This window comes from Equus przewalskii, chromosome 16, assembly GCF_037783145.1.
Source record: "Equus przewalskii isolate Varuska chromosome 16, EquPr2, whole genome shotgun sequence".
NCBI lineage: Eukaryota > Metazoa > Chordata > Mammalia > Perissodactyla > Equidae > Equus > Equus przewalskii.
Genome location: NC_091846.1, coordinates 33,661,354 through 33,678,286, shown reverse-complemented (window position 1 = coordinate 33,678,286; position 16,933 = coordinate 33,661,354). Strand labels below are relative to the sequence as shown.

At 33.7% G+C, this 16,933-nt stretch overlaps 1 long non-coding RNA gene across 1 annotated transcript in view; it reads right to left on the bottom strand.

Moving 5' to 3' along the window:
• Positions 1-4,232: 4,232 nt before the first annotated feature.
• Positions 4,233-16,933, bottom strand: part of LOC139076467 (uncharacterized) — a 17,540-nt gene continuing 4,839 nt past the window's right edge. Inside the window, exons 2-3 of the long non-coding RNA XR_011528103.1 lie at positions 7,291-7,357; positions 4,233-4,433 (exon numbers count right to left, since the gene is read on the bottom strand). This is a non-coding gene — a long non-coding RNA (uncharacterized lncRNA). The remainder of the gene's footprint in view (positions 4,434-7,290; positions 7,358-16,933) is intronic.

Below are 16,933 nucleotides of genomic sequence, written 5' to 3'. Positions count from 1 at the left end.
ATATTTTTATAGTGGAAGGTATTTTAAAAAATGAAGGTTTAAATATGTCATTTGATATTGACACAGTGACCTATCAAGGAAGTTAGACAGAGAGATAACCAAGGGTGATATTTATATACCATGTCAATTTTACAGCCAGTTAGACCAATCCAAATGCACCCACCCACCAGCATTAGTGCTGGAGCAGGGCTCTCAAAGGCCCCTCTGCCCAGGGAGAAGCGTGGAGTGAGGCAGCAGAAGGCACTGAAGGGTGCTGGGAAATGGCTATTTTACCAACTTTCAGCTATATTTCAGTATTTACAACTCCTAAGGCTGTACTGGTGTATACCAGCTGAACAAAAACCCTAGACAAAACTGTTTTTGGAGATTGGGGGAAGAAGATGTAAACAACATTTATAGTAACTGAGAAAACTATCTTTTCCCATTAAAGCAGGAAGCCAAATACCCATTTCTAAAATCCATAAAATAAGTGGCAGTTTAAGCATATTATTAGAAATATTTGATTACCTGAGTTCTAAAATTAAGAATGCTCAATATTTTTATTATTTATCAACATTCTAATTATTTCCACACGCTACCTGAAGACTTAGGCCCTGGTAGCTCTAGTGCATTTCCTATCATTATTTCCCAAATGTATTATATTATCTGTTTCTTTGCCCATATCTCCACTGACCTTTATTTCCTCTTCTTCTCATCCATACATTTCCAAGCTTAGCAATTCTAAAATATCTAATACCAAGATATCAAATCACACTCCCTTGTCCCGATCTTCTCCCCTTCTGGATCTCATTTTCAGGTAGATCCTCATCGTTCTCTCCAATACATTAAATCCACCATTCTCTACTTATCAACACCTTTCTGTCTTCTCTTATGTTATGTCCAGCTTAGATTTCCTGATCTGTAAAAATAAGTGCTCCTTTGCAAAAATATTTAACTTCCATTCCACTCACCTTCCCTACTCAGATGAAAGAACCTCAACATCTTAAGAACTCAACAGTAAACTTACTCCAAAGCAAGTGTGGCTAGATGAAAGCGAGATTCACACAGCCAGTTAGGTTGACTAAAAGTGAAGCGTTAAGTTAAATTGATATCAGAGGTTAAGTGGACTCAACATTTCTGGCAATCCAAAAACATTTTTGTGGAAAGGTTTTATTTCTTTCCTAAAACAGTCATTTCATATATTATCTCTTCTCCTCAAATACCCTAGAACTGCTCACGCCATCCCATCAGCCTATTCACTTTCAGACAATAATCTTGCTTCCAATTCGTTGAGGATACAGAAATTATTGATTTAGAATTCCCTCAGCTTTCTGCTTAATTTCTAACCTACTGGCACGTGCAACTTTTTTGTTCATCTTCCCTTGTGTTCCATTCAAAGTTTGCCCCTGCTTCTCGTTCCATAACGTTTACTCCAGATTCCATCTCTTTTAACAATCTTAAGAAACTAAGAAATTCCTCCCATTGGTCACACAGTCCTCTAGTCTCCTAAACTCTCATTCTCTCCCTCTCTAGTAGACTATTCATATTGACATGCAAACTTGTCTTACTACTTCATACTTGTAAAAAAGACATTCCTTTTTTTTTTTTTTTAAGATTTTATTTTTTCCTTTTTCTCCCCAAAGCCTCCCGGTACATAGTTGTGTATTCTTTGTTGTGGGTTCTTCTAGTTGTGGCATGTGGGACGCTGCCTCAGCGTGGTCTGATGAGCAGTGCCATGTCCGCGCCCAGGATTCGAACCAACAAAACACTGGGCCGCCTGCAGCGGAGCGCGAAAACTTAACCACTCGGCCACGGGGCCAGCCCCTAAAAACATATTCCTTTTTCCCTACAAATCTTCCCAGCTACTACACCATTTCTAGGCTTATCTATAAAGATAAACTCTTAGAAAGAACTAGCTAACATACAGACTCCACTCTCTCACTTTCTACTCAGTCCTGAGTGCTCTACAATTTAGCTTCTCTCTCCATTATTGCACTGAAATGTCTTCTGTCAAAATCTCTAGAAACTTTACTTTTACCAAATTCAGTGATCATTTTTCGTCCTAATTTTACTTCTCTACGGTCTTTATCACAGCGGAGTGTCCCCTTCTTCTGAAAACTATTTCCTCTCTTAGCTTCAAGGACATCGATCTTATCTTGTTTTTTCTAATAACCTTTCCAATAACCTCCCTGACAGCTTCATGTTGGAGTCTCCAGGGCTTATTCCTCAGTCCTTTGCTCTTTTCTGTCTATAGTCTATTACTATGGCTGCTAGTAACTCTTAAATTTCTCATTGGATCACTTTACTGTCTATTTTTAAGGCCAACTTTCTTATGTTATTTACAAATCTCAAAAGTAACATGTCCAGAATGGACGTGATAATTTCTCCTTATGAAACCTGGGGTTGTTTCTTATTTCAGTAAATGACACAATCGTTCATACAGCTTCTCATGCAAAAAGCTCTGGGGGCTTTCTTTCTTTGTCCTTCTCCTCTAGCCCCCTCTATCCAAAATATTGGCAAGTGTTGTTAATGATGCCATGGAAATAAATCTAATGTCGGCCTCCTTGTCTTCCTATCCAGTGTTACTATTATAATTCAGGCCACATCTTGGCTGAACTGCTGCCGCAGTTTCTCACTGGTCTTCTGATTTCTACTCTTGTCCTCCACACTCTCAGCTGCCAATAATCTTTAAAACACAAAGTAACCTGAGTCATCCTTTTTTAAAGCCATAAATCAGACCATTCCACACCTCATAAAATTCTTCTATTAACTTCTCGTGAAACTTTGAATGTAATCTAAAATCCTGTACGTGGTCTAGGGACCCCAGTCCTTATGCTGCTTTTCAATCATATTTTAAACGTCTTATTTGGCTCTTTATCCAATCACACTGGACTCTGTACATCTTTTAAATATACCAAGTCCTTTCCTACCCCAGCACAAACCTTTTCCACTCCCTGGAAGACAGCATGTGGATTCATTACAGAATTGTCTCTCTCTCTCTCTCTCTTTTTTTTTTTCTGAGGGAGATTGGCCCTGAGCTAACATCTGTTGCCAATCTTCCTCTTTTTGCTTGAGGAAGACCGGCCCTAAGCTACTATCTATGCTAATCTTTCCTCGATTTTGTTTGTGGCATGCTGTCACAGCATGGCTTGACAAGTGGTGTAGGTCCACCTGGGATCTGAACCTGTGAACCCAGGCTGCCAGAGCGGAGCACACCAAACTCAACCACTATGCCACCAGGCCACCCCAGAGTTGTCTCTTTCTTAAACTTCATGCCTCATCTTAAATGGCACCTATTCAAAAGGACACGTATTGCCCTCCCTCCCATTTAATCAGCCGCCCCCTTTATCTAGTTTTCTCTATCACTAAACTCTTTTCCATTTCTTCAGAGAAAACATTCGTAATTTTAAAGTTATTTTTTTGCATGTTTATTTTCTGTCTTCATTGTACAGTAAATTCTATGATGGCAGGAATTATGTATTTTTCTCAGCACAAGATATCTACTAGAACTTATTTACTGCATAGATAAATGACTCATAGACTATTAGCAGTTGGAAATAACCCCCGTGTTTATAAAGAACCAACATCATTGTAAGTGTCTTACGTCAGACAGGATATCATATGCTTCTTTGTACTTCTACAAGGCATGAGATGTGCTGTATCCATTGGAACTAAATCTTCACTGAGTATTTTAAACTCACATTCCTATATAGAGTTAACAACCCACACTATTTTGTATCAAGTTTTTTCATTTATTTCTCTTTTTCTAGTATTTCTTGCCATGGAGTCATCAATCATGTTCAGAGGCTAGGCTAAAATGAGTAACATCGAACTAATAAATATAACAAACTGGTTAATTTAATTCCCCCTTTGTTATTGCCAATTTGGAAGCAAAATGTAAATTCTAATTTCATTGAATTTTTTATAGAAAAAATAAATTAGTAACATTCCCTTCAAGCAAAATAAAGAAACCCACATGGTTTCTATTTTTACATTCCCTTTTATCGTAATTTTAAACCACCCACAACAATTCAGTCAAACAATCTGTGTGCTTTTTCCTCTAGGGAACTTGCTAAATTTGCAATTGAGATAAGCAATCAATGCTCACCTCTGCTAAACTGTACATAAATATTATTTCAAAAAGAAATTCCTTGGAGGAACTCCTTTATGGAATTTAACTTCATTAGTAAGTAATGGATTGCTCTATTGTAGGTTTCTCCCAACAAGCTAATTTGGAAACTGTTAATTGTCTTACATTTCTTTTGTATGGTAAAATGAATGATACCCCTGTGTGAGAATCGACCCTATTATAATTACGCTTTCCATGAGTTAATGGTATTGACTTCATTCAACTTTCATGTTCACATTAATCTATTTATTACAGAATATTTACAGAATTGAATTGGAAGGGAATTCATCCTCCTCTCTACTTTGTTTCTTGAGCTTTCATAGGCCTAGGAACAGAAGGAAAAAGAAAACCAGTATCAAAGGAAAAGATCTAAGTACTTTTAACTTTCCTCAAAGTTCACACAAATGCTTTTCACCATTCCTATGAGTTTACATAGAGGTATTTTCTTCCCCTCTTAAAAAGGAAATTATAAAATTTAGCTCCTGATTCTCATTAGAAAATCTGATTTTCCCAGAAAGTTTTTTCACTACTGATTTTTATTTATTTGCTTGCTTGATGGAAATAAAACCCTGACTTTTTTCCTCAAAATACATTAGCAGCATTTTTACGAAAGTATCAGAGTATTATAAAACTTTTGATATAAAAAGACTTTTGAGAAATGCAATCTAACTAAATTTTATAGAAAATGAAACTGAAGCATGGAAACCTTAAGTAACTTGGTTTAGTCCACACCACGAAGATCATAGAATCATAATCTTGGAAGACTACCAGTAGGAAGATCTTGTGTCTTTTCCTATCTGAAAATCATCTTGGATCAATGGCAATATTATTTGCTCGTCCTGTCACCTGGCTGAAATCAGGGAATCAGTCAGTGCTGCAACCTCATCTGTGGCTCAAGGACCTCTTCTCAGCTCACTGGTTGTTACCAGAATTCAGTTTCCTGGGGTTGTAGGACTGAGATTCTTACTTTCTCATTTGTCATCAGTAAGGGCTGCTCTCAGCTGAGGTCACCGATCATTTCGTGCCACACGGCTCTTTTTATAACTGTCAGTAGTAGGAGAATCCATGCTGCTGTTTCTTGTCTCTCATGTGCTCAGCTGAGAGGATCAGGCTAACCCAGGATAATCCCGTTTGATTACCTTCAAGTGAATCGATTAGGAGCCTTAAAATTTGCAGAAGCCCTTTTGCCATAAAATGTAATGCAATCATAGGAGATATATCCAACTGTATCCACAGGTGTTGCAAAACTCAAAGAGTGGATATTATTCAAGAAATGTACACCATGAGGTAGAAATCTTAGAGTTCTGCCCACCAAACTCGGCAAACGATACTGTGTTAATATTCAGTGCCTTAGTGAAAGGCTCTAATAAAAAGTAAAAATAAAATGAATAACCCTAAAATTGTTTCATAATACTTACCTCTCTAAGTATTAAAAATTGGTTAAATATTGGTAAAAGGACTCAAGCTTTCAGCTATAAGATAAATAAGATCTGAGGTTCTAATGTGAAACATGGTGACTACAGTTGATAACACTGTATTGTCTAATTGAAATTTGCTAAGAGAGTAGAATTTAAATTTTCTCACCAAAAATATAAAAACAAAAAGATAAACATGTGAGGTGATGTATGTATTAATTAGTTAGATAGGGGGAATCCTTTCACAATGTATACATATATCAAGTCACCATGATGTACACTTTAAATATTATATGTCAATTGCACCTCAATAAAGCTGAAAAAAAAAGAAAATCACATATGTCTATTACTCTCTATTTTAGATTTTTTTCCTTCTAAAATGCTTAATTAATGATAATTTGCCCTCATCAAATTCAGGCTGCCCAAAAGAACAGACTTCTCTTAAGTGAGTAATATATATAATATATATTTTATCACTAAAAGCCTTTTGTTTTTGAAAACAAAAGGAAAAGGAAAAAGAACAGTACCTAGAAAATGCAAAGCATCATGACAAAAACTTGGCTATTAAATATAAGATTATATTCAACTGGCACTGACTTTTTAAATGTCTGCCTGAACTGTTCTATTAAAATGAATAAAAGAATGAAACGTGTTATAAAATGCTTATAGAAATCAGCGAAGCAAGGCTTTTCAACCACAATTGGCCTTGTGACAAGTGTGTAGTAAACTGCCTTCTCTTTGACAAGTTGTCACATATAGGAGCAAGGCGTTCTTGTTCATGGAACTTGTATGCATGTTCTGGAACTCATAATATTTGACTGTCAAATCTTGTGAATAAAAATAGAATGTAGAAGATTTCTAATTTATCACAGGTTCATTTTAATCTTGATCTTAAAACAATACAAGAGCTATCGTGTTTTCTTAAAAAAGCAGAACTGGGAAGTTTTGTTTCTCTGCCTTAAGATTCTCTAAATTGTCAGGAATCCAGGCAACTGTTTAAGATTACATCAGTGGAAGAGCTGGCTAAGTAAGCATCCTTCCATTTTAGTGACTCTTTTTAGAATAAAATCTGTTTTCTTATTTAAAATTCATTTTTCATGGATGGTATACTTACGAGTATACTTGTCTGTTTCAAACCTAATAATTTAAGGTGTTAATGAAGACGGGGAAAAGATTTGTGTTTTCTGACTTATTTACCGATTGAATGTTCTTGTAATTTCAGAATAATCATATTTCTATTATATAGCTTATATTTAAGAATACATTATTCTAAGGAAAATAAACTAGATACATTTAGACAAACTGCATGATCTCACTTATACATATAATGTAAAAAGATCAAATTCATAAAAGAGAGAGAATAGTGGTTGCCAGAGGTTGACAGGGGAAACGGGGAGATGGTCAGAGGGTACAAATATACAGTTATAAGATGAATAAGTTCTGCTGATGTAATGTACAGTTTGGTGATTACAGTTTATAATACTGTATTGTAGACTTGAAATTTACTAAGAATGTAAATCTTAAGAATTCTCTTCACAAAAAATTTGTAACTATCTGAGGTGATGGATGTGTTAACTAACTTGATTGTAGTAAGCATTTCACAAGGTATACGTATATTAAAGCACCATATTGTATTTCTTTAAAAAATCACACTTTATAATCTAAATATATGCAATTTTTGTCAATCAAGATAGAAAAATATGATAATCCTTCTGAACATAAAAATCTTTTAAAATTAATTTTATTTGTATAGGCTGTAGTACATACTGAAGGTTTGTTTCTGGTCTTCTGTTTCTGGTCATAGCAGGCTAGAATATTTGGACCACATCTCCCTCTGAGGAAAAGAATAACATCAGGATAAAATGCATTATTAAAATTTTGCACAAGTATCAAGAACTAACAAGACAACGAAGACGTATCACAAGGAGAATGAAATTCAAAGAAATAAATGAATTCTAAATTTACTTTTGCCCTGAGGATACATGCAGATTTTAGGAAATTTGAACATTCTACCCAGTGAAGCTTACTGAATTCAAAGCATAGGACAACTGAAAGCAGTAAGTCCAAAAAAATTACCTTCCCCACAATATGCTGGAATATCAAAGGACAACCCCCTCAGGAAGGGACTGAGAAACAGAGGCCTCCTCTCTGACTGAATTTTGTTGGACAATCTAAGAAACCTTGAGCCATGAAATTGTTTTAAGCTGATTCTAAGACAGTATTGTTTGCAGATTCTTGGCAAAAACAAGTGTGTATACATTCTGAAGGAAAGGAAACTTCAACTCAGGCCTCACATTACTGTTACAGATAATATTTCAAGATTGATGGCCATCACACAGTCAATGATAATCAGAAACAAAAGGAAAAATAATAAGACTTCATGGGTGAGAACTGCAGGGGAAATTAAGAGAAAACAGAAAGAAATCATCAACATTTCAGCTATCAGAATAACAAACATAAATTATAAACTATGTTTAAAGAAATTTAAAACAACAACAAACTTGAAGATACCTATAAGGAAAATAAAATTATACAGAAGATTAGTGCAAATTTGGAAACAAAATGTAGATGTTATGGGAAGGAAACATTTGATGTTATACTATTAGACCTAGCTAAAGAGAAAATTAGTTAACTAATAATAGATGAGAAGAAAGTATCCAGAGCACTGATAAAAAATACAAAAGAGACACCATATATTTTTTATATAAAATGTAATTACATTATATTATATATTATATTTATATAAGTAATATAAACTATAATTACATATGGCAGACATATATATGTAACAGAATAAATATCTCATATATTTAATGAGTTCCAGAATAAAAGGAGAGTGAAAATGTGGCAGTGGCATTACTTTAGAAGATGAGAAATGATTATTCTATAACTAATGAAAAACAGATAATATCCAGAAATATTCCACATAGACACATTATAATTTAAAAATAAGGTGCAAAAGACAAAGTCTTCCATGATGCAAGAAAATATTAGATGGTATACTTTATGGAGAAAAAGAGGTATAGCTAACTTCTCGTGAGCAAAAACAGAAGCCAGAAGACAGTAGAAATATATCTTCACTGTGCTAAAAGAAAATAACTGCCAACCTAGAATTTCATGCCAGTTGAAAATATATTTCAAAAGGCAATTTCAATATGAAAATGAAAAAATGACATTTCCTCACAAAAACTAAGAAAATTTGTCATCTGTACAGCCACACTAAAGAAAATTTTAAATAATACATTGAAGTCAAAGGAAAATTGATCCCAAATATAAGGTCTGAGAGTCAAAAAAATAAAGATTAAAGAAACAGATAAATGCATGGAAATATATAAATAAACATTGTGTGAATCCACACTATTGATAGTGTGTGGTGTTAAGGAAAATAAGATAAATTTAAAATGCATGACAATAATCTATCTTGTTTTTCTTTAACGTCACATACATTATCATCATGGATTTAAACAATCTTATTATTTTCCCATACATTTATTATTTCTTTCATCTTCATTTCTTCAGACAAATAGATAACACAAAGGGAGATGGGAGATTTAAAGTTTATATTAACTATAAATGGACTAAATATTTCAGTAAAAGAAAACATATTCAGGGTCCAGCCCGCTGGCGAAGCGGTTAAGCGCACACGTTTCACTTTGGCGGCCCGAGGTTTGCCGGTTCGGATCCCAGGTCGGGACATGGCACCATGTGGCAAGCCATGCTGTGGTAGGTGTTCCACAGATAAAGTAGAGGAAGACAGGCATGGATGTTAGCTCAGGGCCCGTCTTCCTCAGAAAAAAGAGGAGGATTGGCAGATGTTCTCTCCGGGCTAATCTTCCTCAGAAAAGAGAAAAAAAGAAAACATATTCAGAATCCAGTATTATGAGTTTTACAGGAAACCCACATAAATTATAAAGAAAAAAATGTTGAAAGTAAAATGATGGAAAAATGTTTCATGAAAATTATCTTTAAAAGCTAGTATAGTTATATTATTATCAAGACAAATCAACTTGAAATCAAAGGGAATTGATAAAGATAAAGAGAATTACTTCATAGTGATAATTGTTTGCATTTCATCAGGAATATAGAAGTATTTCACTTTCATATGCACCTAATACCATAAATAATATATAAAATAAGAATTTAATGACAACAAGAAGAAACAGAAAACTCTCTATTGGGAGACTTAAATATTTCTTTCCCTGTAATTGGCAGAATAAGCAGGAAAAGCAATATCATTAAAGATCTAATGCGTAAGTACAACATGATCAACAATTTTGGCCTAAGAAATAGTTATAGAATAGAATATGTAACATCTGAATAATAAACATTATTTTAAAACACACCAAGGAATTTTTTTTAATGACCACATATTAAAACATAGAGCAATTGTTAAAAATGTTTCAAAGGATCAAAAGCACACAGACTATAGATTCTGACCACAATGAATTCATTTACAGTGCAATAATAAAATATAACTAAATAGTTATTATATGTTTGGTAATCACAAGATATACTTTTACATAAAACAGAGACCAAAAAAATCAACATGGAAATTAGAGAGTATTTTAAATAGGCATATCAAATTATTGCAAACACTCAAAAAGTGAGATCCACTGAGGCATTTTTAGAGGAAATAAGAAACTGACAGAATTTAATGAATTAAAATAAAACCCTACAAATATAAAATAGAGAGAATCAACAATGCCAGTCGTAAGTTCTTTGAAATTATTGATAAATTTGCTAAACCTCAAGTGAAATCAATCATAGAAAAGAAACAAGAAAAAGCAAAAATAGCCATAACATGGATTAAGAGGGAACCTGAATGAAACCCATTCAGAAATGTAAAAGATAATAGAACTTACATCAGTAAGATAGAGGAATAGGAAGTCCCAGAACTTGTCCCCCCATAGAAACAATGATTTAACAACAATATACAGACCAAAATACCTCTACAAGATTTCCAGAATCCAGTTAAGAAGTTTCAACACCTCAGGCAAGCAGAAAGCTGAGAAAAGCTACATTGAAATGAATAGGAAGAGTAATTTCACTTTATGTATGTCAGCCTTTCTCCCAAGCCAGCACAGCTCCATGGCAGAAGAGAACATAGGGCTTGTGAGTTCTTCCTCAGGAGGAAAGAGAAGCATGCATCAAATGTTATGGTTGTTTGGAACCCTGCTCAGGGAGTTCATCGCCACTAGACATGACTTAGAGAAATCCTAAAGAGAGTCCTTCAAGTCAAAACAAAAGGATGTCAAACAGCAACAAAAAATGTATGAAAGTATAAAGTTCACTGGTAAAGGCAAATATATAGACAAATATGGAAGATTGTAATATTGCAGGGGATTAATATTCAAAATATGTAAGAAACTCCTTCAACTCAACAGCAAAGCCCAACCCAATTAAAAAATGGGCAAAGGACTTGAAAGAAGTACAAATGGCCAATGGATGTTGAAAAGATGCTCAACATCACTAATCATCAGGGAAGTAGATTTCAAAAGATTTGAAATCAGGATCTCGAAGAGATATTTGCACTCCCATGTTCATTGCAGCATTATTCATAATAGTCAAGAAGTGGAACAAGTTAAATGTCTGCAGACTGATGAATGAGAATAAATAAAGAAAATGTAGATTATATATGCAATGAAATATTTTTCAACCTCAAAAAGAAGGAAATCCTGTTACAATGTGGATAACTTTTGAGGACATTAAGCTAAGAGAAATAAGCCAGTCACAGAAGAACAAATACTGCTTGAACCCATGAGGTATCCAAAGTAGTCAAACTCATAGAAACGGAAAGTAGAATGGTGATTGCCAGGGACTGGGGAGAGGAGTGGGGAATGCAGTGTTGCTCTTCAAAGGGTATAGAGTTTCAGCCATGCAAGAATAAAAGTTTCTATATGTCTACTGTAGAATAATATACTTATAGCTAACAATATTGAACTATACGCTTAAAAATTTGTCAAGATGGTAGATCTCATTTTCTGTTTTTACCATAATTTTTAAAAGATAAAAAATGCTATGGGCAATGTATGTAATGTTTTAAAATTTAGGAAAAAAATAAGTGAATTCCTCAAAAATTAATTATTAAAAGTCATTTAAATAGTAAAGAATTAAAACACAAATTAACCCATAAATATTAACCAAATTAAATTGGTATTCAAATATCTTCCCTAAATGTTACTTAAGGTCATATAGCTTCAACACCAATTGGAATACAATTTAGGGAAGAAATTGTTTTAGTTCCATATTGCTGCTGTAACAAATTGACACAAAACATAGTCACTTAAAACAACACATTTTTATTATTTTACAATACTGTAGATCAAAAATCCAACATGGATTTTCCTAGGCTAATGTCAAGATGGTGACAGGACTTCATTCTTAAGAGAAAACTATCTTTTTCTGTCCTAGTTTCTAAAGGCTGCCTTCATTCCTTGACTTGTGAACCCCTTTCTTCATCTTCAATGCTAGCGATGTAGCATCTCTTTGACCCTGATTCTGTTATCACGTCTGTCTCTGACCACAGCAAAGAAAGGTTTTCCTCTTTTTAGATTCATGTGATTAGACTGAGCTCACCTGGATGATCCAGGATATTCTCACCATTTCAAAGTCTTCATTGTTAATCACGTCTGCAAAGTCCCTTTTCCTTGTAAAATAATGTATTCACAGGTTCAGGGGATTAACACATGGACATCTTTGGGAGGCCATTGCTCTGACTACCAAAAGAATTTTCTCAATGTTCCATAAAATCTTCCAAAGACTAGATAAAGTAGGTTCACTCTCCAACTTTTTTCATGAGGTGAGTCTAAACTTGATTACAAAATTCAACAGGGGACTATGAGAAATAAAAATTGCAGATATATCTCACTCATAAAAACATTCAAATACCCTAAACTAAATATTAGCAAAGTAATTCCAGCATGAACAATATGGTTCCATGGAAAGAATGTAAGATATGCCTAAGATTAGAAAGCAAGCAATTCTAATTCATTATATCAACAAATTGACAGAGACTTTAAAACTCATATGGACGCTTAATAAATTGAAAGAAGCATTTGATGAAATCATTAAACAAAAGAGCTCTTAGAAAACTAGAAGGAAATGAGAGAATTTCCTTCATCTTTTATAGTATCTATAAAAATTAACACAGCATACGTTATATGCAAAATGTATACAGTATGATTTCATTTACTGAGGTCATTAATAAGCAGGACTAAATTCTACCATTTAAGGAAAAAAAAAGATAAGAAATAATTTCCATTAAAGAAAGATAGTTCTTAAATAGAACCAGTGAAGAGTCCAGTGAAGGGAATCAAGAACAAGTACAGTGGATGCTTCTGGAGTGGGCATTATTCTATTTGTAGATCTGGTTACATGAATATTTGCTTTGTAATTGTCTGTTAAGCTGAATAGTTATATTTTATTTATGTGTGTTATATTTCTCAATTAAAAGGTTAAAATGAAATGCATTTTTAATATATATTTTACATCAGTAACCCATGTTTGTTGTAGAAATATAATAAATTAAGGCATTCAAAAAGGCAAAGAAGAAAATATAACAATTTTCTTTCCATCCTGAAGTACCAGTAGAAATTGCTATATTTCCTTTCAAGTGTTTGTGTATATAACCATACAAATGTATATGAATTTCAAAAAGAGATTCTATTATATTGTACTCTGAATTAGGAGTGTAGAATGAATATTTAGTACATTAATTAATGTAACTCAACATCAACATTTTCAATGGGTATATCCTATGATATATTACTAGTATAGTTGTCAGGTCAAACACTACTCAATATTTATGTGATTTCATATATCTTGTAATTGCACTCCATATATATATAGGGAATGCCCATTTTGCTACATTCTTGTTGACATGAGCCATTATTATTCTTTTTCAAATTTGTATACATGAGAATTAAAAATGACTTTATTCTTTTGATTAATATTTCTTTGATTTGTCACTAGTTGGAACATTATTTTCATGTACTTACTTATTTGTATTTCTTCTCTTATGAAGTTCTTGCTGATTCCCTTCCCTCTTTTCTTCTTTACAGTCTATTGTATGAGAACCCCCTCTGATGCTATGATGGTCCCTAAGTCACTACCAGAAAAGTTGTGCTATGAGTCATAGAACTGCCAAGATCAAAATGTTTGAGTTGCACAGTTTATTACATCAATTTAAAACTCACAGTGAGAAGCAAGGGGAAAGCAATGGAATTAATTGATATACTTAGGATAGATAGAAAGTGGAGAAGGGTGAAGAGTATGCCTCAATTGGATCCTGGAATACATAATACCCATATTCCTGTCTCTTTTTTTGCCGCACAACTTTCCCTGCTGATAATGTAGTTATGGAAATGGGAGCTAAGCAAGGAGCAAGGAAACCTAATCAGACAGAAGTTGCCTGAGTCCGGTGCACACACACTCTAACAGAGAGCATAGTGACCAGTGTGTGGCCACAGCTATGGCTTATGAATTCACCTGCTAAACTGCCATGGATTTTATTTGCAGATTTTAAGGGTAGAGCACATGTTGGGCAAGAAGAAGATGATACTGGATGTCACCAAGTGGATGCCAAATATGAAGGTAACAGAGCTGTCAGACAGAGGTGCGATCAACATTTTTTCTTTCCAGCCCTCTCTATGTATAATCAACACTCACATTTCTATTTATTCTGTCTTTAGTCTATTTTGTAGATTACTAACTTTTTATATTTAATGCACCTTATAAATTCTGTTCTGTCTCACACATACGTGTTACTTACTTACTTATCTATATTTAACATTTTCCATATGTTCTGTCCATATCTCATATGCTACTAGCTTACTTACTACATATGCTCAAGATTCAGTCCTCACAATATCCCTATGAGTTGTTCTATTATTATAATTTTTTCCAATGATCTTTAGAGACCAGTAAACTGTCCAAGGCCACTCATATAGTAAGGAGGAAAGCTAGGATTTGGATCTGGTTTGTCTGACTCTATGCACAAACATGACTGTTATATTAGACTACTTTTCACCTGGATAAAGAATAAATATTTGATAAATTATTTTCTAATTTATTGAAATTGCCTCTTCTTTATTTGTGACATCGGCATTAGCTCTCTACAAGAAGTTGTGTTCATTCAGATAATTCATTCAAACCACTTGTCTCTGTAGATACACTCATAGAGTATAGTTTTGATATACTTGGAAAGCACTTTCTTCATTATGCCACATTTCCTGCATTATTCCTTTTTGCCACTCAAGTGCCAGCTATTAATCTATGCTGCACATTAATATAACTGGAGAATAGAAAAACATACCTTCTGGCACTAGAACTCTATATTCCTGCCTTTTTAATGACATAACATAGTTAAAAGAAAACATCACAAAAATTGTATAAAATGTCTTTTGAGAAGAAATATTAAGATAAGAAAGTCTGAGACTGAGAAAGGTATTGATCCCAATAAGGCTGAAAACAAATACAGAAAAAAAACCCCTATCACTTTGAAATGCATTAAGTTGTATGATTCTCATGGTTTTTTGCACACTGGAGATTGTGTATGATAATGACAGAGAGCATTAAGTAGGAAATCGTAAAGAGAAGGTTTAGTGCATGAGAACAGTGTTGTGTCTATTTGCACAGCTCCTCCTCCCCACCTAAGATTCTGTTTCTGGAGATGAGGGACAGATACATGAACTGGCTAGAGAGAAAATTAATTTAATCTGTTTGTATCCTAACACAAGACTGAAAAATAAGTGTTATCATAATTGATATAGTTTATATGAAAAATGGAGAGCTGGAGTGGTCAGCAAATGTGTCCAGAAGAGGATAACAGGGCTGAACCATAAAAGATGGAGGATAGTTAGATGGCAGAGAGTAACAGGGAGAGATGGCACTCATAGTTAGAGGAAGAAAAAACCCCAAAGCAAGAAACCATATATTCAAAACACTTATTGATCACCTACCATATATCAGGTAATGAAATAAGTTCTTGAAATATAAGGAAACAAATGATGGCCTCACAGCTCAAGAATTTAAGGTTATTTGGAAATGTTTATACATTTAATACAGAATGATAAGTGAAATTATGGAAATACATACACTAGATGGATAAATGGAGAGGAGAAATAGCAACTAAGTTTGTGTGTGTCAACGAAACGCTCAAATAGGTGCAAAATTTTGAGCTGTGCTTTAAGAAAAATTAAGTAAGGAAATAGTAGTGAGACAGAGGTTCTTAGGGTCATGTAAAAGCATCTGCTTTTCTCGAGAAATTTAAAAAGTTAGTGTTTTACCACAGGTTGTGTGTGTGGTGGAAAAGAGAAAGAAAAAAGAGTAGTACATGGAACGGAGTTGAAAGAATGAGCCAAAGCCTATAAGATTTGTATTGTATGAAAAGAAATTTGGAATTTATTCTGTAGAAAATGGGAAAACTATTAAAGAATGACTGGCGTGAGAGACTCATGATCAGATTTTAATTTCAGAAAGATTACTCCAGGACTATGATAGAAACAGATCAGAAGAAGGCTATGCTGTAGAGATTATAAAGGTGATGAGTGCTATGGGGATTATAAACAGGTGAAATACAAAGCCTAAAATGAAGCAATAGCAAAGGATGTAAACAGAAAAAGTATTTCTGAGATTTACTAAAAGGAACTATTAACACAACCCTGTATTGTTCTAGGGAGGAATTATAGATAACTCACAAGATTCAGTTTGAAATTCTGCTGGGACTATAGGGCCACTCATCAAAATAAGGCAAGAAAGAAAGTTGGGGAAAGACAGAGAATTTACTCAGAATTTATTTTTTATATTAATTTTAGGTGCTAATAGAAAATTTGTGAAGAGCTAACCAGTAGGCAGCACACAATTTTGGGTCTAGAAATTTATATTTATAAGTTATAATCACATGATAGCAGAAGGTATAAGTATATTGGGCTTTCCCAAGAGAAGATTCAGATTATATGGAGAAAACAGAAGAAGATCCAGGATAACACACTCAGAAATAGCCAGAAATAGTCACATTTTATGAGTGGATGAAGAATGAGAAACGCACTCATTTCATTAGGTTGTAAACATCAAGATTGCAGAAACTGCTGTATCACCATATCAATTACTACTAAAATGAGTTTATTGACAAATATAAAAATGACCTAGCGGTGAAAATAATCAAAACATACATCTAGAAAGGGAAGAAGAAACAATAACTACTAGTTAAAAATCAATGGACTCAGTTGACAACAGATTAGACACTGCTGAATAAAGAATTAATGAAATGGAATATATGTCAGAAGAAATTATTTAGAATGCAACACAGAGAGACAATTAAACACAAAACATGAGGGATTTAAAATATGAAAGATAAAGTAATAAGGTCCTACAAAATATAAAGATCTAGTAGGAGAGAAAATAGATAAGA